We start from the raw sequence: 22,135 nt of genomic DNA on the forward strand, positions 1-22,135 counted from the left end.
TTCATCCAGAAACATGTTCTAGAAATATTTTGGGGTGTTTCTTCTCAGTCTTTCTCCCCCCCAGGTATAATTTACACTGTGATGATTATATTGGATATAAAATTCTAGGTCCTGATTTATTCATGTAATGTTATTTAAAAAAAAAACCTTTACTACAAAGTAGACATTATGTTAATCTTTTAAGTTATGTATATATACTAGGTTATTCAACAATCATTCTTTTGTGACTCCTTTAGTTTATTTTCCTCTCTTTTTACTTTACTTTCATCTTTTTCTGGAGAAGGCAATGGCAACCCACTCCAGTATTTTTCCCTGGAGAATCCCAGGGATGGAGGAGCCTGATGGCTTGCCATCTATGGGGTCACATAGAGTCGGACACAACTGACGTGACTTAGCAGCAGCAGCAGCATCTTTTTTTTTTTTTTTATCATTATAGCTAGTTCTATGATTTGTTCATTCACCAAGGAAGAATATTTTCTGGCAAGGGGACACAATTGAGACTAAAGGCAGAATCCCTCCCTTTGTGAAGCCAATGTTATAACTGGGAAATGAACAGTAAACAGATAACTGTACATACTTTTAAAGGGATCATATATCTATAAAGACACTAAGGCAAGATATGGGTGTAAATGGTAATAGGGAAGTTCTTATTTAGACAAGCTGAATTTGGATTCTGAGGAGGTGATATTTGAACAGACACCTGAAAGAAATAATGATTAAATTATAAAATTCAATGCATAAAGCTTTTTATTGCAAGTCTTTTTGAATATTTTATGCATGCGTGAAACTCAGTAAACTAAAACCTAAATAATCTCATGTCACATCCTAGTCACTCCCCAGCAATATTGAACATAAAGAATTTATAACCTTATACCTTATTAGCAGTAGCAAAACAAGCATATTTGACTTATGGTTGACATATAGAGCCTCAGAGAATTATATGATTACTCAGGCCAGTTTTCTTATCTGGTATGTTAGAGATCATGAATCTGAAATCCAACTTTTGTTTTATATTGGCTAGCAAAATTTTCATAATCTATAGATAAAAGAAAATGAACGTCCATGGGAATGATCCAAACAGGTTCATCTCTTTGAGTTCAAATTATTGGCAACAGCATACCTATATATTTTTATACTTATAAAACAATTAAAATTTTCCTATGGAATTCCATCAGACAGAAACCTGTTATATTCAACAATACGTAACCTGCAAAGGATTTAATAGTCAGGGTGCATAATGAGATTGCCTTTGCTTAGATGTTTGCATAATCACTTACAGTCTGTATTCCTGGGAAAGTTCCCATATTTAGCACTACAGTATTTTGATAATAATGCAATAAGACAAATGTCAGGAAATACATTCCCATAAAGTGAAATAAATCTTGTTCTTTAACCCAGAAATGACTATAAACATTACCTTCATGGAAATTTCACTCATCTGCATATTTTCAGCTTGTGTAAGGAGAACAATGAAGGACAATTAGACGGTGGGATTTTTAACTGAGGACAAGATTAAACCTTACTTATCAGATTTTCACGTAGTACAAGCTGATAATTTTGGTGTGCATGCTTTAGTAAAATCATGATGTATTGACCTTGAAGCACTTGAGGTCTGTTTAATTTTCTTTCCCTGAAAAGAAAAATGAAATAGATTTTGGTAAGTTGTCTTGATGTGAAAAATGTATACAATATTTACATATGTTTTTGTGTGTAGCATGTTTTTATATTTTGAGATGAAACAGCTTTTTCCTTTAGTTTTATAGTAATATAGAATTATAGGTTTCTATCTCACATAGATGGGAAGTTTCAGAGCTTAAAAAGCCTAAAGAAAGATTTGCGTACAGGTACAAACTTCAAATTGGAGACACGTTAGATTCAAGAATGGACAATGGTGAGCGAGAAAGAAAAAGAAAGCAATGAAGTGAGAACAGATCCAGAAATGATAGAGAAGGCTTGTGTTAAGAATGAGCAGAAAAGGATCAGAAGTACCATTAGGAGGAGAACATAGATGGAGAAGTAGAAAAAGATAGAACAAACAGCACTCCTGGCTAGCCCAATTTGCATAGGGCAGGCCCAGGAGGAGGGAAAGACATATAAAAAGAGGAGCCAAAGGGCTCTCTCTAGTGCGCACTCTCTTGTGTGCTCTCGCTCTCTCGCTCTCTTTCTCTCTCTCGCTCTTTCTCTCTATCGCTCTCTCTCTTTCTCTCTCTCTCTCTGGCTCTCTCTCGCTCTCTCTCTCTCTCGCTCTCTTTCTCTCCCGCACGCTGGCACACTCCCCCACTCTCTTCTCTTCGCATCTTTGGTTGGCATGCCCTCAATCTTCTCCTGCTATCTTCTAATAAAATAGAGCTGTAACATGGTCTGTCTAAGAGCTATAACATGGTCTGTCCAAGACCTGAGAGCTGTGACGCGCCAAGGGCTTTAATGTCCGTGGCTCCAAATCTTTGTTGTGACGAGACAGAACCGAGGAGTATACACTCGCCTGACAGATACAAAAGTATCTCAGAGAACACAAGACATGGAAATTCAGCCAGGTCTAAGGACTAGCCCCAGGAATTGGAAAGCTGTCAGTGTCAAGGACTCTTTGTCCCACTCTTCTCTTTTTCCAGTTCTTCCTTTTCTGCAGAATGGCTTCTGATTAGAAGTTTAGTTTTCTTTCAGTTTCTATGTTCACATCTACTCAATGTAATTAGCATCAGAGACTAGCTAGGATTCTGAATTTTAATCTCAAAATATCAAAGGAGTTTATATAACCCAGTTGGATCAAGAATCTACCCGTAGTCTGTTCTGTGTACTGGGCTAAGTCACTTCAGTCGTGTCCAACTCTTTGCGACACTGTGGACCATAACTCGCTCTGTCCATGGGATTCTCCAGGCAAGAATACTGGAGTGGGCTGCCATGTTCTTCTCCAGGGGATCTTCCTGACAAAGGAATCAAACCCACATTTGTTACATCTCCTGCATTTGCAGGCGGATTCTTTACCACTAGCACCTCTTGGTTTATTTAGCCTTCACCCGGGAATGATAACTCAGTTGAGTTTGTCAGTCTTCTACTTATGAATTGTGGAATAATTCTTAAGAAGGAAGCAGTCGAATAGGTTGAAAAAAAAGATATCAACTTGTTAGAAAGAAGATTAATTAAAGGAGTGATGGAAGAAGAGTGCTTATAGGTGAGTAAAGTAAAAGGAGTATTGAAAGAGAAACAGAGGGAGAGAGACTGGTAAAGAAGAATACTATGTTAAAGAGAAAGTGAAAGTTGCTCAATCGTGTCCGACTCTTTGCAACCCCATGGAATATACAGTCCATGGAATTTTCCAGGTCAGAATGCTGGAATTAACCCAACACAAATCAAGATGGTGGAGTAGAAGGATATGCACTTATCTTCTCCTGTGAGAACTCCAGAATTACAATTCACTGCTGAACAACCATCAACAGGAGAATGTTGGATCCTACCAAAAAAAGATAACCCGCATCTAAGGGCAAAGGAGAAGCCCTGGCAAGACCGTGGGAGAGGTGAAATATGTTTAGAGTCAAACCCCATACCCGCCAGAGATGCTCAGAGGGCTCAAACAAAACCTTGTGAGCACCAGGAGACCCCACAGAGACTGAGTCAGACCTGCCTTTGAGTGTTTGAGTGTCTCCTGCAGAGGTACGGATCAGCAGTAGCCTGCCACAGGGCAGGGGCTCTGGATGCAGTAGACCTGGGTATGGCATAAGCCCTCTTGGAGGAGGTTACCATTACCCCCCCCCCCCGCCCATAGAGTGGCCAGAACTTACACAGGACTGGGAAACAGACTCTTGGAGGGTACAGACAAAACCCTGTACACACAAGGACCCTGGAGAAAGGGACAATGACCCCATGAGAGACTGACCCAGACTTGCCTGTCAGTGTCCAGGAATCTCTGGCAGAGGCGTGGGTTGCAGTAGCCTGCTGCAGGGTCCATGGCACTGAGTGCAGCAGTGCGTGCATTGGACATTTTGAAGGAGGTCTCCTTTGACTTCATTATCTCTACCATAGTTTGGTCCCCAAGCAAACAATGGGGAGGGAAAACATCCCCGCCTATCAACAGAAAAATGGATTAAAGATTTACTGAGCATGGCACTGCCCATCGGAACAAGACCCAGTTTCCCCCAGTCAGTCTGCCCCATCAGGAAGCTTCCATAAGCTTCTTATCCTTAACCCTCAGAGGGCAGACAGAATGAAAACCACAGTCACAGAAAACTAATCAAATGGACCACATGGACCACAGTGATCACTTGTTTATCTCAATCACTTGTTTAACTCAATCACTTGTTTAACTATGAGCCATGCCATGTAGGGCCACCCAAGATGGGTGGGTCATGGTGGAGAGTTCTGACAAAACGTGGTCCACTGGAGAAGAGGATGGCAAAACACTTCGGTATTTTTTCCTTAAGAACCCCATGAACAGTATGAAAGGCAAAACGATAGGACACTGAAAATGAACTTCCCAGGTCAGTAGGTACCCAATATGATACTGGAGAACAGTGGAGAAATAACTCCAGAAAGAATGAAGATGCGGAGCAAAAGCAAAAACAATGTCCTGTTGTGGATGTGACTGGTGATAGAAGTAAAGTCCGATGCTATAAAGAAAAATACTGCATAGGAACCTGGAATGTTAGGTCCATGAATCAAGGTAAATCGGAAAGGGTCAAACAAGTGATGTCAAGAGTGAACATCGACATTTTAGGAATCAGTGAACTAAAATGGACTGGAGTGGGTGAATTTAACTCAGATGATCATTATATCCACTACTGTGGGCAAGAATCCCTTAGAAGAAATGGAGTAGCCCTCATAGTCAACAAAAGAGTCCAAATTGCAGTTCTTGGGTACAATTTCAAAAATGACAGAATGATCTCTGTTTGTTTTCAAGGCAAACCATTCAATATCACAGTAATCCAAGTCTATGCACCAACCCGTAATGCTGAAGAAGCTGAAGTTGAACAGTTCTATGTAGACCTACAAGATCTTCAAGAACTAACATCCCCCCAAAATGTCCTTTTCATTATAGGGGACTAGAATGAAAAAGGAGGAAGTCAAGAGATACCTGGAGTAACAGATAACTTTGGCCTTGGAGTACAAAATGAAGCAGGGCAAAGATTAACAGAGTTTTGTCAAGAGAATGCACTGATCATAGCAAACACCCTCTTGCAACAACACAAGAGACTACACGGATATCACCAAATGGCCAACACCGAAATTAAATTGATTATATTCTTTGCATCCAAAGATGAAAAAACTGGATACAGTCAGCAAAGACAAACCGGGAGCTGACTGTGGCTCAGATCATGAACTCCTTATTGCCAAATTCAGGCTTAAATTGAAGAAAGTAGAGAAAACCACTAGACCGTTCAGGTATGACCTAAATCAAATCCCTTAAGATTATACAGTGGAAGTGACATATAGATTCAAGGGATTAGATATGATAGACTGAGTGCCTGAAGAACTATGGATGGAGGTTCATGACATTGTGCAGGAGGCATGAACAAGACCATCCCCAAGAAAAAGAAATGCAAGAAGGCAAAATGGTTGTCTGAGGAGGTGTTGCAAATAGCTGAGGAAAGAAGAGAAGTGAAGGCAAAGGAGAAAGGGAAAGATATGTACATCTGAATGCAGAGTTTCAAAGAACAGCAAAATAAGATAATAGCAAGAAAGCCTTGCTCACTGATCAATACAAAGAAATAGAGGAAAACAATAGAATGGGAAAGGCTAGAGATCTCTTCGAGAAAATTAGAGATACCAAGGGAACATTTCATGCAAAGATGGGCACATTAAAGGACAGAAATGGCATGGACCTAACAGAAGCAGAAGATATTAAGAAGAGATGACAAGAATACACAGAAGAACTATACAAAAAATAATATCTTCATGACTGAGATAGCCAGGATGGTGTGATTACTCACCTAGAGCCAGGCACATGGAATGTGAAGTCAAGTGGGCCTTAGGAAGCATCACTATGAACAAAGCCTGGTGGAAGTGATGAAATTCCAGTTGACCTATTTCAAATCCTAAAAGATGATGCTGTGAAAGTGCTGCACTCAAAACTCAGCAGTAGCCACAGGACTGTAAAAGGTCAGTTTTCATTCCAATCCCAAAAATGTCAATACCAAGGAATGTTCAAACTACCACAAAATTGCACTCATCTCACACCCTAGCAAAGTAATGCTCAAAATTCTCCAAGCAAGGCTTCAACACTATGTGAACCATGAACTTCCAGATGTTTAGGCTGGATTTAGAAAAGGAAGATGAACCAGAGATCAAATTGCCAACATCCGTTGGATTATAGAAAAAGCAAGAGAGTTCCAGAAAAACATCTGCTTTATTTACGATGCTAAAGCCTTTGACTGTGTGGATCACAACAAACTGTGGAAAATTCTGAAAGAGACAGGAATACCAGACAACCCTACCTGCCTCCTGAGAAATCTGTATGCAGGTCAAGAAGCAAAAGTTAGAAATGAACATGGAACAACAGACTGGTTCCAAATTGGGAAAGGAGTATGTCAAGACTGTATATTGTCACCCTGCTTATTTAAGTTATATGCAGGGTACATCATGTGAAATGCTGGGCTGGTTGAAGCACAAGCTGGAATCAAGATTGCTGGGAGAAATATCAATAACCTCAGATACGCATATGATACCACCTTTATGGAAGAATGTGCAGAGGAACTAAAGAGCCTCTTGATGAAAGTGAAAGAGGAGAGTGAAAAAGCCTGCTCAAAACTCAACATTCAAAAAACTAAGATCATAGCATCTGTACCCATCTATTCATGGTAAATCGTAGGAGAAACAATAGAAACAGTGACAGACTTTATTTTCTTGGGCTCCAAAATTACTGCAAATGGTGACTGCGGCCATGAAATTAAAGACGCTTGCTCCTTGGAAGAAAAGCTATGACCAACATAGACAGCATATTAAAAAGCAGAGACATTTCTTTGCCAAAAAAGGTCCATCTAGTCAAAGCTATAGTTTTTCCAGTGGTCATGTTTGAATGTGAGAGTTGGACTATAAAGAAAGCTGAGTGCTGGAGAATTGATGCTTTTGAACTGTGATGTTGGAGAAGACTCTCGAGAGTCCCTTGGACTGCAAGGAGATCAAACCAGTTAGTCCTAAAGGAAATCAGTTCTGAAAGTTCATAGGAAGGACTGATGCTGTAGCTGAAACTCCAATATTTTGGCCACCTGACGCGAAAAGCTGACTCATTTGAAAAGACCCTGATGCTGGGAAAGATTGAAGGCAGAAGAGAAGGGGCCAACAGAGGATGAGATGGTTGGATGGCATTACCGACTCAATGGATATGAGTTTGAGCAAGCTCTGGGAGTTGGTGATGGACAGGGAAGCCTGGCATGCTGCAGTGCATGCATTCGCAGAGTCAGACAGGACTGAGTAGCTGAACTGAACTGAGGGTTTATTAAAGATGCTAAGTTTTCTATATATAAGATTATGTCATCTGACAAAAGAGCCAGTTTTACTTTTTTTCTGATTTGGATGCCTTTTATTTTCTCTTGCATAATTGCTCTGGGTAGGACATCTAGTTCAGTGTTGAATGGAAACGCCTGGTGTGGGCACCCTTGCCTTGTGTCTGATCTTACAAGAAAAATTAAGTTTTTCACCATTTAGTATGTCAGTGATTTCAGGCTTCATATATGGCCTTCATTATTTTGAGGTATTTTCCTTGTATTCCTAGTTAGTCAAATGTTTGTGATGAAAAAAGTTGAATTTTATAATACTCTTTATCTGTTGAGAATATCATGTCATTTTTATCCTGCTGCCTATTAATGTAGTGTATTACATTAATTGATATTCATATGTTGAGTCATTCTTGCATCCCATGGATAAATCCCACTTGGCCATGGTGTATAAATTTTTTAATATGCTGTTGAATTTGACTTGCTATAATTTTATTGAAGGTTTTTGAATCCTTGCTTTTATCAGAAATAATGGCCTGCAATTTTCTTATCTTTTATTTTCTTTATCGGACTTTAGTACTAAGGTAATGCTGGCCTCATGATGTGAGTTTGGAAGTATTTGATCCTCTTTAATTTTTTGAAAGAATTTTAAAAGGAGCAGAATTAATTCTCTTAGAATTCAGCAGTGAATTCTTCTGGTTGTGGGCTTTTCTTGTTGGGAAGTTTCTGATAACTTGTTCAACCTCAGTGCTATTTCTAGGTCTCTTTAGACTTTCTTTTTCTTATAATTAAGTTCTGATAAGCTGTTTATTTATAGGAACGTATCCCTTTCTTTTAAGTTATCAAGTTTGCTGGTATATAATTGTTTATAATTGTATTTTATGATCATTTTTATTTCTGTGACATGAGTTGTAATCAGTTCTTTTTTATTTTTAAGGAGGGTAAGATTTCAGAAAAACTGTGCAGAATATGGAGAATTCCCTTAAATTGCCTTTTCTTCCCTTTCCTCCAGTTTCCCATATTATTATTACCTTGCATTAATGCAGTCCATTTACTACAGTTGATGAGCCAGTATTGATGCTTTATTATTAACTGAGTGCATGGTTTACACTAGGGTTCATTCTTGTTGGACACCCTCTGGGTTGTTATAAATGTATAATGGCATGTATAATATATCACACAGAATAATTTCACTGCCCTGAAAATTCTTTGTGCTCTCCCTACTTAACTGTCATCCATTTCAACCCCTGGTAATTATTGAACTTTTAACTGCCTCCAGAGTTTTTGCTTTTTCCAAAATGCCTTAGAGTTGAATTACACAGTAGGTGGCTTTTCAAATTGGCTTCTTTCACTTAGCAATGTGTCTTTACTGGCTTGATGGTTCTAATTCATTTTATATCTGAATGATATTCCATCACGTGGATGTACCACAGTTTGTATATTCATTCATCTATTGAAGGACATCTTCAAAATTTTGAAAGTCATGAATACAGATGTAGTAAATATGTCTAGGGATTTTTCGGGACATGTTTTCAACATATTTTCATAAACACCTAGGAGCACAATTGCCCTTCTTTTTCAGTACAGCTTTTATACCTGGTAGACATACCTTGATAAATTGTAATTTACCCTTCAAATAGATTCAAAGGATTAGAGCTGATAGACAGAGTGCCTGAAGAACTACGGACGGAGATTCATGACATTGTTCAGGAGGCAGTGATTAAGACCATCCCCAAGAAAAAGAAATGTAAAAAGGCAAAATTGTTGTCTGAGGAGGCCTTACAATAGCTCAGAAAAGAAGAGAAATGAAAGGCAAAAGAGAAAAGGAAAAATATACCCCTTTTAATGTAGAGTTCCGAAGAATAACAAGGAGAGATTAAAAAAAAGCCTTCCCCAGTGATCAATGCAAAGAAATACAGGAAAACAATAGAATGGGAAAGACTAGAGTTCTCTTCAAGAAAATTACAGATACCAAGGGAACATTTCAGGCAAAGATGGGCACAATAAAGGGCAGAAATGATATGGATCTAACAGAAACTGAAGATGTTAAGAAAAAGTTGCAAGAGTACACAGAACTATACAAAAAAGATCTTCATGGCCCAGAAAACCATGATGGTGTGATCAACTACTTGGTGCCAGACATCCTGGAATGCAAAGTCAAATGGGCTTTAAAAGCATCACTATGAACAAAGCTAGTGGTGGTGATGGAATTCCAGTTGACCTATTTCAAATCCTAAATTATGATGCTGTTAAAGTGCTGCATTCAGTGTGACAGCAAATTTGGAACACTCAGCAGTGTCCAGAGAACTAGAAAAGGTCGGTTTTCATTCGAATCCCAAAGAAGGGCAAACTACCACACAATAGCACTCATCTCACTCCCTAGCAAATTAATGCTCAAAAGTCTCCAAGACAGGTTTCAACTGTACGTGAACTATGAACTTTCAGATGTTCAAGCTGGATTTAGAAAAGGCAGAAGAACAAGAGATCAAGTTGCCAACATCTGATGGATCATTGAAAAAGCAAGAGAGTTCCAGAGAAACATCTATTTCTGCTTTATTGACTATGACAAAGCCTTTGACTGTGTGGATCACAACAAACTGTGGAACATTCTTCAAGAGATAGGAATACCAGACCACCTGACCTGCCTCCTGAGAAATCTGTATGCAGGTCAAGAACAGTTAGAACTGGACATGGAACAACAGACTGGTTCCAAATTTGGAAAGGAGTACATTGAGGCTGTATATTGTCACCCTGCTTATTTAACTTATATCCAGAGTATATCATGCGAAATGCTGGACTGTATGTAGCACAAACTGGAGTCAAGATTGCCGGGTGAAATATCAATAACCTCAGATAGGCAGATGACACCACATTTATGGCAGAAAGCTAAGAAGAACTAACGAGACTCTTGATGAAATTGAAAGAGGAGAGTGAAAAATTTGGCTTAAATTCAACATTCAGAAATCTAATATCATGGCATCTGGCCCCATCAACTCATTGCAAATAGATGGGGAAACAATGGAAACAGTGACAGACTTTATTTTGGGGGGCTCCAGAATCACTGCAGATGGTGACCGCAGCCAGGAAATTAAAAGACGCTTGCTCCTTGGAAGGAAAGTTGTGACCAAACTAGACAGCATATTAAAAAGCAGAGATGTTACTTTGCCAACAAATATCCATCTAGTCAAAGCCATGGATTTTCCAGTAGTCTTCTATGGATGTGAGAACTGGACTATAAAGAAAGCTGAGCACCAAAGAATTGATGCTTTTGAACTGTGGTGTTGGAGAAGACTCTTGAGAATCCCTTGGACCGCAAGGAGATCCAACCAGTCCATCCTAAAGGAGATGTTCATTGAAGGGCTGATGTTGAATTGAAACTCCAATATTTTGGCCACCTGATGCTAAGATCTGACTCATTGGAAAAGACCCTGATGCTGGGAAAGATTGAAGGCAGGAGGATAAGGGGATGACAGAGGATGAGATGGTTGGATGGCATCACCAACTCGATGGACATGGGTTTTGGTAAACTCCAGGAGCTGGTGATGGACAGAGAGGCCTGGTGTGCTGCGATTCATGGGGTTGCAAAGAGTCCGACACGACTGAGCGCCTAAACTGAACTGAACTGAATAGCCTAGTGCTTTTCTCTACATTTTTTAAATCTGAATTTTGCAGTAATGAGCTCATGATCTGAGCCACAGCCAGCTCCTTGTCTTGTTTTTGTTGACTGTATAGAGCCTCTCCATCTACAGCTGCAAATAATATAATCAGCCTAATCTCTTGTGTTGTTGGAAGAGGGTGTTTGCTGTGACCAGTGCATTCTCTTGGCAAAAGTCTGTTAACTTTTTCCCTGCTTCATTTAGTACCCCAGGCCTGTTACTAATGTAGTCTATAGTGTTGTTTGTTCTTTCTGTATTGATATTTTGTTCGGTTGTTGTATCCATTATTGAAAGTGTGGTATTCTCCTATTTTTACTGTGTTGCTGCCTATTTGCTACGTTAGTTCATAAATATTTTCTTTATATATTGATGTGGACATGTATATATTTATATCTGTTATATGTTGCTGTTGAGCTGACCTATTTATTGTCATTTAATATACTTGTCTCTTGTGACAATTTTTACTTAGAGTCATTTTTATGTGATATAAGTGTAGCTACTCTTGCTCTCTTTTGGTTTTTATTTGCATGGACTATATTTTTCCATTGTTTTTTCCCCCAGCCTGTGCATGTCCATAAATGTAAAGTGAATCTCTTGTAGTCAGTATATAGTTGGATCTGGCTTTTTTCTGTTTTATTTTTGTTTCCTTAATCCACTCAGCCACTTTATGCCTTTTGACTGAAGACTTTAATTTATTTACCTTTAAAGAAATTAATAATAGGGAAGTAAGTCGATTTCATATTGCCGTTTTGTTAATTGTTTTCTGTTTGCTGTCTATATTCTTCTTCTGGGACTTGTATAATATAGTGTATATTGATCATCTTTTTGGAATCCCATAAAAGCATTCTTCACTCTCTTTGTTTTCTGCTCCTCTGACTGGATACTTTCAAATGACCTGTCTTCAAGTTGCTAATTCTTTCTTCTGCTTGCTCTCGTTTGTTGTTGAACTCCTCTGTTGAGATTTTCACTTCAGTTATTGTATTCTTAAACTTAAACTCCATATGTAATATTTGATTATTTTTATAAATGTATGTCTTTGTTGAAATCCTCCATTTACTCATGCATTATTGTACTATCAGATAATTCATATATCTTCACTTCATTAGGGCTGGTTTGGGGAATTTTACCTGGCCCTATTTTTCAAATTAGCTCCATATTTCTTCATTTCTTTTAACTTATTGTGTTGTTAGCTATACAGAAAAAAAGAAAAAAAAATCCAGCTCTCTGTCTTTAACATTGGTCTTCTGCAAAAGATGATATTGACTAGTCAAGCCAGCTAGAGCTTCTGTTGTCCTTTAAAACGTTTCTTAGTGCAAACAACCATTTTTGTTCTTAGGTGCCTTTGAGCAGAAGAGATGAAAGTCAATCCCTTTGGTAGTAACTGGAGAGACTGTAAAGCTGAATGTATGATCCAAATCTTTTCTTTCCTAGGGAGAATCTAGGAGGTGGAGTGGCAGCTCCGCCCCGCTCCCTCCATGTTTTGTGTTAAGCTTGAGTAGCTGTGCTGAGTGCATGAATTTTAGTTTAAATTGCTGTCTTTGTTTTTTGTGGTCCCAGGGGTCTAGCATAATTTGATCCTCTCAGCATTCTGAGATAGGTGAGGTAAAAGCCAGTCCCTTGGGAAGCACCCAAAAAAGTTGGGATACTATATATGTTGTCTAATTATTTCTCTCCTTATGAGTAAGCTGGAAGTTGGGGGTTTCCTCTCAATTTTACAGCACTGTTTCAGAGAAAGGATTATGGCAAGAGGATTTCTCCAATTTTACTGCCAGTTTTGATGTAACTGGCTTTGTAGTTGTCCAGACTGCAGGAGCCCCTCAACTAGTTCCTGGATTTCTCACAAAGAGAATTCATCTGTATATTGCTGTTGAATTTGTATACCAGTGGTAAGGAAGTCCAGGGGCTCCTATTCTGCCTTCTTGTGGATGTCATTTAAGTCTTATTTGTTTTTATGCTAGTCCTCCATAGAATACCAAGCACTTAATAAATGCTATGAATTAATCATAGGCAATTATATACAATATATTGCCTTTATGCTATTGGCTAATTCATTGAGTCATATACTCATTAAAAAATAATTGAGTTTCTCTTGATTTGTAATCATCTTTTTCCCAAATATGAAATGGTCACCATAGGAAAGATGAAGATAAAATGGCTAATGACACACTCAATACACAAAATGCTCTAGATAAGATTCCTTGATGAAGTCAAATAGAGTGTCTTCCTTCACTGCCTTGATCCTAGATGAATTGGGAAGCAAGATAAAAGGCCAGTAGAAAAAGGATCAAAGTATCTCCTTTACTGCTGATAAAAGTTAAGAGGAAGGACATAATGGGAGAATCAAAATTGTTTTGCTCACTGAACTCACAGAAATAGACTAATTTACCACCTAGGAAGTTTTGCACTGGGCCAGCCATCCCTACAAAAGAGTCTGCCACCAGAGGAATAAGGAGGAAATGTGATATCTTATGAACACATTCAGAAGGAAGGAAACAGGAATTATTTACCCCTATAGCACTTCAAATTAGTGTATACAAGTCCAAATTACAGTATAATGAGTAATATGCTTTAACTAACACTGAGACCAAAATGGCAATGAATTATAAGGATAAAATGAGAACAAAAAATTTTACTAAATTTTGTCTTACAGGTTTAATCTCACTCATTAATAGTGTCATTGATTTCTGCTTGTAATTAATGTCATTACAGTTTTTATTTCTTAATGACAACAGCTAAGGCTCTGATTATTATTCTCCTATATTAATTTAGTGGAAGCTATGCAGTGGCAATCTATTCGATTTTCCCTGTTAAATTAGCATGATGGACTTTTAATGGATGCTTTAATAAACATGATGATAAGGAATATTGTGAAATCACAATCACTCTCAATGACATTTTTGACTTTGTGTAGTAATAGTTCTCAATCATTGATTCTGGTCCTCTAAGAAATAACTCAAAATGAATTATTAATATATTTCTCTAGTGTTGGTAAGAAAAGTGACAAAGGGAACATGGACTATACCAGATTTAACAAGATTTTTTAAAGGTAAACTAATTAGCTAATCTAGCTAGATTAAAGTTAGCTAAAGTTTTCATTTTGTGTCATTGTGATTATCCAGCTCTATGATCTTTCCCAATAAAATACAGTTAGAAGATGTGAGATTTGATTTGGGATTAAAAGAATAATATACATGCCATCTATTCATATTTATAAAATTCATTTCTTAGGGTCATGTGTTCAGATTACTCACAAAGACAAATTTTGAGCTTAGTTTGACATAAAACAGTGTTTCTTCCCTTATATGGATTCTTAAAAGTTTCAAGTCCCATGAGTGGCTATTTCTCTTTGCTTTATGAAGACACATTTAAAGAGAAAGCTACTAAGTTGTATGCTGCGATTCTCCTAGGACATACTTTAAAGAAATTTTGCAGGTGATTGAGAGTTGTCCTTTATGCAGCTGTGTAAGGGAATAAAAATTGCTTACTCTGAGAATACTGACTGTATCATCCTTAAATTATCTGTGTACTATTTAAGTAGTTTACATTGCTGTAGGGATAGAAAGGCTCATAGTTGTGTTTCCATCCTGCCACTATCATAATCTGTAAACACTGGGTACTCAGTACAAGCAAAGCAAATTGTGTCTTATTTTTACAAATTTTCTTTGTACTTTTATCGCTTATGTAACATTGTCACTAAAGAGAAAATAAAATATACATAAAAGATAAGAAATTTTTCCTGTAACCTAGCATTTAAATATAAAACCTACTAATATTTTAGTTAATAACTGTTCAGATATATTCATATGAGTGAATGTGTTTTTCTTTGTTTTATTTTTCCTCATACACTCATTATTTACCAATACATGAAGAGTATTTTATATGCATGAATCTTATATTTTCTAATTGAATACAAATATTACAGAAAGTTAGAAAAAGATGAAAGAAAAAAATATAATAAATTGGAATTACTATAAATCCTTGCTCTCAGATATAGCTACTGGAAATATTTTAAGATGTAGCTATATATTTCACTTTTCCAATTTTTATCCTGAATAATTGGTATAATTAAGTAATATATTAAGGATATATTTCCTGTCAATAAACATAGGGAGAATTCAGTAGCCTAGTGCTCAAATCATTGTCCCTATATTCAAATATCCTAGTTTTCAGATCTAGAGTTGCCACTTAGTTATTATAGAACACAAGACAAATTGCATAACACTCTTGAAATTCATGTCTGTGTTGGAAAATAATAGTAACCATCTTCCTCATATAGCTGTGGTAAAGCAAGTAATACATACTATTTTATGTAACATCATATACCATAAAATTAAGATTTTATAATTGTATTTTAAATATTACTGTGTAGTCTGTCATGTGTACGTATACCACAGTCTACTTAACCAACTCTATTTTGATAGATTTTCATAGCACTTCAAATTATTCACTATTAAAAAGAATGTCTGTGATGAAAATTCTTATACTTGTAGCCTTATATATATATGAAATTATTTTCTTAGAGTACATTGCTTGTAATGTAAAGTCAAAGATTACTCGCTTGAAATAATTTTAGTAATTCAGAAATCTTCTACTCAAAAACTTTTTATTATATCTATTTTGAATAAAAATAAAACTATGAACAGACACAAAAAGTTCCAGGATTCTTATTAACAACAAATGACATTCCTTATACTTGCACAGGAAAGCAAAAGTACTTCAAATTTTAAGCATTTTAATGTTTATAGTAGTCTTTTAAGATCCTTGGTATTTCTGTGGTATCAGTTGTAACAGCTCCTGTTTTATTTCTGAATTCTATCTAAGTCTTTTCTCTCTTTTCCTTCTTGGTGAGTCTAGCTAAAGGTTTGTTCATGTTTATTCCTTTTTAAAAAAAACAGCTCTTAGTTTCATTGCCTTTTTAGTCTCTATTTCCACTATGATTTCAATTATTTTCTTCCTTCTACTAACTTTGAGCTTAGTCTGTCCTTTTTCTAGTTCCTTGAGGTGTAAAGTTAGGTCATTTTTATGAGATCTTTCTTGTTTCTTCATGTATGCATTTTTTTGTTGTTGTTATGAACTTTCCTCTAAGAACTGCTTTTGTTGTATCCCACAAGGTTTGGTTGTTGTCTTTCCATTTTCATTTGTATCAAGATTTTTTATTAATTTCCTATTTGATTTCTTCTTTGACTCATTGGTTCTTCAAGAGTATGTTGTTTAATCTCACATATTTTTTTTAATTTTCCAGTTTTCTTCTTGTAGTTGATTTCTGGTTTTATACTCTTCTGGTCGAAAGGACACTTGATATGATATCAGATATCTTATAGAATTAACATTTCATTTAATGCCTCACTTATTTTTAATTCCAGATAATTTTAGAAAATTATTATTTTTCCACTGTGAATTTTTTTCTAAGTTACTTCTTAAAAGAATTATTAAACTTAATAATAAAATTCACAGTAATGGAGTTCAGAATTATACCCATGAAATTTATTCTCTCATTTTTGTTGATATTGCTTAAAAACTTTGTTGACATTCTTAATTTTAGTTCCTTGGAGGTTTATCCCAAAGTAATATTCTCCATTATCTACAAGTGAATTCCTTCTCTTATACATGGGGGTAGGGGGAGGGGACTCCTGACTTCATGAGGTATCATTTTGTTTGATTATTTATACAATTTCTAAATAATAAAAGCTGTCTAAACAACACTGATTAAACTACTTTAGACAAAATCAAAATGCTGTTAATATATGAGACAAATTAGTTATTCTTCCAGTTGCTGTATAGAATTATTTTTTTTTCCTGTACAACATCCATTTAATCTTTTATTGAAATATCTAGAGTGTTATGTCACTTTAAAACCTAAAATTACATTATTTATATTTGACTAAAATATTTCTGCCTATTGCTACTCTTCCTGAAAATTTTTTTTAATGTTTACCTTTTTAACCTTGCTTCTTTTCTCATGTTGTGTTGCAACTTAATGTGTATGTCTTTTTTAAAAATTTATAAATAGAAGAACATGTGTTTCAAGGGGTTTTTATTGTCATACTCTAGATTTTACCAATATATAAATTACATAAATGTTGTATTATAAGTGAAGTTTTCCAAATTCAAATAAAAGTACCTATTCAAGGATCATGGCTTTATTATTCTATTTTTAAGTCTTAAATAATTTATAATATCAATATCTTCCACTTTAGGTTATACTGACATTTTATTAAGTGAAATAAAGTATTAAATGTGCATAGTATCATCACTAATGATGCTCACTAAATTGTAATTTCTCTATTGCTCTTAGATGATTAAATACTGAATCTGTTTATTTGAGAGGCTAAATATAAAGTGTATAGTTTCATAATCACAAGGAATTTCATATTCTATGAAGTGAGGTGGAAATAGAAGTTAATCAAATCATTTGCATCATTTTAGAATTCTGAAACATATAGGAAAAGCATTTATGTGAAATGTGTAGTGAAGAAATGAGAAAAGTTATCAGTATTTTTAACAATAGAAGTTTTTATCGTGTACACAAAAAGGGAGAACTTGTTAAAGAATATGCCTGAACATCTTACCCTAGTAATAGCTTTTATAGTAATTTTGAATTGGAAAACTTTCTACAACCCATTGGAATGAAAGCAATAGAAGTGAATTCCTGCACTGGTATGTATTTGAGAGCAATGAAATCTCCTCAGTACAAATACTCATATGCATTTTAAAGACTAGAAAAGACATAATTGTCATGCTTTAAAAATGAACCTATGGTTACACAGAGAATTGGCATATGTATGTTGCTCCATCTTTTCCTGAATCTCATCAAATACAAAATACCACATCTATATAGTCCTGTAAAGCTGGAACCTATAAATCTAGAAGATGTGTAATTAAGTTAAAATAACTTTAAAATAGCCCAGAAGTAAATGTGCTAAAGTGACTTGGATTTAGGAGCTATTTAACGGCAGTCAGAGCTTGCACGGTGCTGGACACCACAAATCTGAAAGAAAATTAGAAAATTTAGAGGACTCTGTGAGTAAAGAATTATATGGGGAAGCTAAAGAAATAAAGTTGTAATGTAAAACAAAAAACAAAAACAGAATAAAAAGACCTCAGCATTCCTCCTCAGACTTAACTTGTTTAAGAGACAGAGGGCATACACTGATATTTTATCAAGGAGGCATATCTCTACTGAGATTCCTGAAAATGTGTCAGATTTAACTTTGGGATCAAAAAAGTTAGATTCAGTATAAAAATGAATTAGTAAACTTCCTATATAGATGCTAAACAGGAAGGTAGCTCCTTTAAAGAAAAAACTTCAGGCCAGCACCCCATAAATATTCAATTAGAATGCGTGTTCCAAAACTATTTCCTTGATTCCTCTTGGCCCTACCACACACATAAATCAAAAGTCATATTCTTAACATGTAAAACATAGTGTCATTCTCTTGTCTCCTTCTCTCCCTCTGTGCACATGGGATCACCTGTATTTTTTTCACTGATTTTAAAAATGTGGCAAAACATATATATAACATAACATAAACATATAACATAAATTTCACTATCTTAAGCATTTTAAAGTGTACAATTCAGTGGCATTCAGTACTTCCACAATGTTATTCAATTATTTCCACTATCTAGTTTCAGCAAGTTATCATCAATCCAAAAGAAAACCCTAAGAAAATTAACACACCATTGCAATTCAACTATACTTCAATAACAAAAAAAATAATTAAAAATCAAATAAACAAAAGGAAACCCTATACTTATTAAGCCGTAACTGTTTGCTCATCCCTCTCCTCAGTCTCTGGCAGTGACTAATGTGCCTTGTGTCTGTATGGATTTAACTCTTCTGGATATTTCCTATAAATGGAATCATAAAATACATGGTCTTTTCTGTCTGATTCCTTTCATTTAGCATAGTGTTTTCAAGTTTTATTCCTGTTGTAGCATGTATCAGTACTTCAGTAGTTGTCATGGATGAACAGTATTCCATTTTATACACACACACCACAATATCCATTCATCTGTTGATGGAAATTTGAGTTGTATTTTTGCTATTGTGAATAGTGCTGCTATGAATATTTTGTGCAGGCGTTTATTTGAATATCTGTGTTCCATTCTTTGGGGTATTTATCTACGTGTAGTGTTACCGGGTCATGTGGCAACTCTGTTATACTTATTGAGAAACTGACAAACTGGATTCAGAGCAGCTGCACTGTTTGATATTCCCACCAGCAGCATACAGGCTTCCCAGGTGGCACTTAGTGGTAAAGAACCCACCTGCCAATGCAAGAGAGTTAACACGGGTTTGATCCCTGGGTGGAGAAAATCCCCTGGAGGAGGAAACGGAAACCCACTCCAGCATTCTTGCCTGGAAAATCCCATGGACAGAGGAGTCTTGTGGACTACTGTCCATGGGGTCACAGACAGTCAGGCATGACTGAATTGACTGAGCCCACAAGTACCAGCAGTGTATGAAGGTTAAAATTTCTCCACGCTCTTGCCAACATAGATTTTCATTTTTTTTCTTTTCTAATGGATGTGAGTTGTTGTATCATTGTGGTCCTAAGTTCCTAAATGATTGATGATATTCAGTACTTTTGATAAGTTTTTTGGTAATTTGCATATCTCCTTTGGAAAAATATGCATTTAATTTTTTGCCCATTTTTAATTGGGTTGCTTGTCTTTTTGTTGGTAAGTTGTAAATATTATTAATATATTTTGGATACTAAAGACCCTGATAAGATATATGACTTGAAAATATTTTCTACCAATTTGTGGGTTGTCTGAAATCTCTTGATAGTGTCTTTTAAAGAACAAAATAAATTTTGATGAAATCTGATTTATCTATTATCTTTTGTTGCTTATGCTCTTTATGTATATATAAAAAAATCATTGCCAAGTCCAAGATCATGAAGATTTACCTGTTTTCTTCTAAGGTTTTAGCTCTTAATTTTAGGACTATGAAGTGTTTTGAGTTTATTTTTATGTACGGCATGAGGTAAACATACAACTTCATTCTTCTGCAAATGGATATACAGTAGTCCCAGAACCAATCATTGAAAATACTCTCCCTTTCCTTACTGAATGTTCTTGGCACCCTTGTGAAAATTTAGTTGCCCATAGATATTTTACTTATTTCTGTACTCTCAAGTCTGTTTCATTGGTTTACAAGTTACCCTTATGCCAGTGCCTTTTTTTAAAGTTAATTTTTATTGTAGTATAGTTGCTTCAATGTTGTTCTAGGTTCTGCTGTAAGCAAAGTGAAACAGCCATATGTATAAATATATCTCCTCCTTTTTGGATTTCCTTCTCATTTAGGTCACCAAAGGACATTGAGTAAAGTTCTCTGTGCTATTCAGTAGGTTCTCATGAGTTATCTATTTTATATACATATTATGCTGCTGCTAAGTCGCTTCAGTCGTGTCCGACTCTATGCGACCCCATAGACGGCAGCCCACCAGGCTCTCCCGTCCCTGGGATTCTCGAGGCAAGAACACTTGAGTGGGTTGCCATTTCCTTCTCCAATGCATGAAAGTGAAAAGTGAAAGTGAAGTCGCTCAGTCATGTCCGACTCTTTGTGACCCCATGGACTGCAGCCTACCAGGCTCTTCTGTCCATGGGATTTTCCAGGCAAGAGTATTGGAGTGGGTTGCCATTGCCTTCTCCGATAGTTGTGTGTATATGTCAGTCTCGGTCTCCTGATTCATCCTACCCTCCTCTCACCTTGGTGTCCATTCTCTGTCTGTTTCACTGTTTCTGCTTTGCAAATATGTTCATCTGTATCATTTTTCTAGATTGCACGTATAAGCAACATTATTTGATATTTGTTTTTCTTTTTCTGGCGTATTTCACTCTGTATGACAGTCTCTAGGCCCATCCACATTTCTGCAAATGGCACAATTTCACCCTTTCTTATAGTTTAGTAATATTCCATTGAATATATATATTCTGTTGAATATAGGTATTCAACAGAATATTACTCAGCTGTTAAAAGGAACAAAATTTGACTGAGCGACTGAACACACACACATGCCACATCTTCTTTATCCCATCCCTCTTTTGATGGATATTTAGGTTGCTTTTGTAACCTAAATGGCTATTGTAAATATTGCTGCCGTGAACAGTGGGGTACATGTATCTTTTTGAATTATGTTTTTCTCTGGGAAAATGCCCAGGAATGGTATTGCTGGGTCATATGGTAGTTCTATTTTTTAGTTTTTCAAGGAATTCCCATAGTGTTCTCCATAGTGGCTGGACCGATTTGTATTACCATCAACAGTGTAAGTGGATTCTCTTTTCTCCACACCCTCTCTAGCATTTGTTGTTTGCAGATTTTTTGATGATGGCCATTCTGACTGGTGTGAGGCTACAAACCTACAAAGTTCATTGTAGTTTTGATTTGCATTTCTTTGATACTTAGTGATGATGAGCATCATTTCATGACAGGTTGTATATTTTGGAGATCAACTCCTTGTTAGTTGTTCATTTGCAAATATTTTCTCCCGTTCTGAGGGTTATCTTTTTGTCTTATTTATGGTTTCCTTTGCTGTGCTTTTAAATTAAATTAGGTCCCATTTGTTGTTGTTGTTTTTTAGTTTGTTTGTTTTTATTTTCATTACTATAGGAGATGGGTCAAAATATCTTGCTGTGATTTATGCCATAGAGTGTTTTGCCTATGCTTTCCTCTAAGAGTTTTATAGAATTCTTACATTTAAGAGTAGAACAGCCTTACATTTAGGTATTTAATCCATTTTGAGTTTATTATTGTGTCTAGTGTTAGGGAGTGTTCTAATTTCATTCTTTTACATGTACCTGTCCAGTTTTCCCAGCACCACTTATTGAAGAGACTGTCTTTTCTCCATTGTATATTCTTGTCTCCTTTATCAAAGATAAGGTGCCCATAGGCATATGGGTTTATCTCTGGGCTTTCTATCTTGTTCCATTGATCTAAATCTTTGCTTTTGTTTCACTACCATATTGTCTTGATTACCATAGCTTTGTAGTATAGTCTGAAGTCAGGGAGCCTGATTCCTTCAGCTCCATTTTTCTTTCTCAAGACTG

At 36.1% G+C, this 22,135-nt stretch overlaps 1 long non-coding RNA gene across 3 annotated transcripts in view; it reads right to left on the reverse strand.

Annotated features, from left to right (window-relative positions):
- Positions 1–250: 250 nt before the first annotated feature.
- The window catches only part of LOC145546411 (uncharacterized), a 33,553-nt gene continuing 11,668 nt past the window's right edge, over positions 251–22,135 (reverse strand). The window contains exons 1-4 of one of the 3 annotated variants that reach the window (XR_014082891.1): positions 9,880–9,985; positions 3,882–6,244; positions 2,776–2,921; positions 251–1,630 (exon numbers count right to left, since the gene is read on the reverse strand). This is a non-coding gene — a long non-coding RNA (uncharacterized LOC145546411). Of the gene's footprint in view, positions 1,631–2,775; positions 2,922–3,881; positions 6,245–9,879; positions 9,986–22,135 lie in introns of those variants that run through there. The other 2 variants (XR_014082890.1, XR_014082889.1) reach the window with 2 other exon arrangements.

The sequence above is a fragment of the Giraffa tippelskirchi genome, chromosome 4 (assembly GCF_054371585.1).
Source record: "Giraffa tippelskirchi isolate mGirTip1 chromosome 4, T2T-mGirTip1v1.2.pri, whole genome shotgun sequence".
Lineage (NCBI taxonomy): Eukaryota > Metazoa > Chordata > Mammalia > Artiodactyla > Giraffidae > Giraffa > Giraffa tippelskirchi.